The sequence below is a fragment of the Papio anubis genome, chromosome 9 (genome assembly GCF_008728515.1).
Source record: "Papio anubis isolate 15944 chromosome 9, Panubis1.0, whole genome shotgun sequence".
Lineage (NCBI taxonomy): Eukaryota > Metazoa > Chordata > Mammalia > Primates > Cercopithecidae > Papio > Papio anubis.
The window spans coordinates 43,422,390-43,425,248 of NC_044984.1; positions in this window are offsets into that span (position 1 = coordinate 43,422,390).

Consider the following 2,859-nt stretch of genomic DNA (forward strand, 5'->3'; position numbering starts at 1 on the left):
TTTTTTGTCAGAGAAAGTTTCTCGCTCTCGCCCCGGGGCTGGAGTGCAGTGGCCGGATCTCAGCTCACTGCAAGCTCCGCCTCCCGGGTTCACGCCATTCTCCGGCCTCAGCCTCCCGAGTAGCTGGAACTATAGACGCCCGCCACCTCGCCCGGCTAGTTTTTTGTATTTCTTAATAGAGACGGGGTTTCACCATGTTAGCCAGGATGGTCTCGATCTCCTGACCTCGTGATCCGCCCATCTCGGCCTCCCAAAGTGCTGGGATTACAGGCTTGAGCCACCGCGCCCGGCCGAAAAAAGCCTAATCTTTGAAGCTAGATGGGGGTACAGGTGAACACTTGTATTAAGAGGACTCAAACTGTGATGGATATATGTCAGAATTTATGGAAAAGAGATTATCAGGCCAGTAGCTGGAAAGCAAGAGCAGCCTCCAAAGGATGGGGCAAGCATTGGAAAATCGGTACCAGGACCCACAGGTTGGGTGAGAAATAGGTAAGAAAGAGAGATCAAAACCCAAAAGAGAGGTAGGGATGAATGACAAGTAATAACACGTTAGAATTCAAAAAGGTTGGAAACAGGGCAGAACATTACAAAAGTCAAGAGTCTCTGAGCATTTGCCCTTAGTGAGCACCTCTGGAGACAATAACATGGGTTCCTACTCTTGAAGAAGTTCTTGCCACTTCTTAGTTAACAATCATAGGGGCTCTGACAGTTCAAGCTTTCCTCAATCCAGGATGACTTTACCACATATATGTTACACTGTTATTGAGAGAAAGTTTGCATGTAATTACATTGTACCTACTTTAAGTGTCCAATTTGACAAATTTTAATAAATATGTACATCCTTATAACACCATAATCATGATATGAAACATTTCCATCTCTCCAAAAAATTCTTTCATATTTCTTAGCAGTCACTGCATTCTCTCCTGCACAGGGTGGCCTCTGATCTTTTTTTTATTTGTTTGCTTGTTTTGTTTTGTTTTTTAACTTTTAAGTTGAGGGGTACATGTGCAGATTTGTTACATAGGTAATCTTGTGTCTGGGGGATTTGTCATACAGATTATTTCAGTGTGTGTTGTTCCCCTCTATGTGTCCATGTGTTCTCATTATTTAGCTTCCTCTTATAAGTGAGAGCATGTGTATTTGGTTTTCTGTACAAGTGTTAGTTTGTGTGATGGTTAATACTAACTGTCTACTTGATTGGATTGAAGGATACAAAGTATTGATCCCAGGTCTGTGTCTTCGAGGGTGTTGCCAAAGGAGATTAACATGTGAGTCAGTCGGCTGGGAAAGGCAGACACACCCTCAATCTGGGTGGGCACAATCTAATCAGCTGCCAGTGCCACTAGAATATAAGCAGGCAGAAAAAAATGTGAAAAGAGAAACTGGCCCAGCCTTACAGCCTACATCTTTTTCCTGTGCTGGAGGCTCCCTGCCCTGAAACATCAGACTCCAAGTGCTTCCCTTTTGGAACTCAGACAGGCTCTCTTTGCTCCTCAGCCTGCAGATGGCCTATTATGGGTGATTGTGTAAGTTAATACTTAATAAGCTCCCCAATATAGATATAGATATAGATATATAGATATAGATATTCCATTAGTTCTGTCTCACTAGAGAACCCTGAGTAATAGTTTGCTAAGGATAATGGCCTCCAGCTCCATCCATGTTCCTGCAAAAGACATGATCTCATTCTTTTTTATGGCTGCATAGTATTCCATGATGAATACATACCACATTTTCTTTATCCAGTCTGTCATTGATGGGCATTTAGGTTGATTCTGTGTTTTCACTATTGCAAAGAGTGCTGCAATGAACATACATATGCATGTGTCTTTAAAATAGAACAATTTGGCCAGGCGCAGTGGCTCATGCCTATAATACCAGCACTTTGGGAGGCCAAGACAGGCAGATCACCTGAGGTCAGGAGTTCAAGACCAGCCTGACCAACATGGTGAAACCACGTCTCTACTAAAGATACAAAATTGGTCGGGCGTGGTGGTTCACACCTGTAATCCCAGCACTTTGGGAAGCCGAGGCAGGTGGAATCACCTGAGGTCAGGGGTTCACAACAGCCTGGCCAACATGGTGAAACCTCATCTCTACTAAAAATACAAAAAAAATCCCAGGATCGAGCAATCCTCCCACCTCAGCCTCCCAAGTAGCTGGGACTACAGGTGCACCCCACCATGCCCAGCCAATTTTTTTATTTTTTGTAAAGACAGGGTTTCACCATGCTGCCCAGGCTGGTCTTGAACTCCTGAGCTTACGCAATCTGCCCAACTCAGCTTCCCAAAGTGCTAGGATTACAGGCATGAGCCATCATGCCTGGTCAATATTTTGATTAATATAGTTTATTAGTCTGTTCTTGCACTGCTGTAAAGAAATACCTAAGACTAGGTAATTTATAAAGAAAAGAAGTTTAATTGGCTCACAGTTACACAAACTTCACACTTCTACATTTCCACAGACTTCACAGTTCCACAGGAAGCATGATGCTGGCATCTGCTCGACTTCTGGGGAAGCCACAGGTAACCTACAAACATGGCAGAAGGCAAAGGGGAAGCAAGTACTTCACATGGCCAGAGCAGAAGGAAGAGACAGAGGAAGGAGGTACTACACACTGTTAAATGACCAGATCTCATAAAAATTCTCTATGACAGCACCAAGGGGCAGAGTGTTAAACCATGAGAAATTGCCCACATGATCCAGTCACCTCCCACTAGACCCCACCTTCAACACTGAGGATTACAATTCGACATGAGATTTTGTGGGGACCCAGATCCATACCATATAATTCTCCCCCTGGCCCCTCCAAATTTCATGTTCTTCTCATGCTGTAAAATGCAATCATCCCTT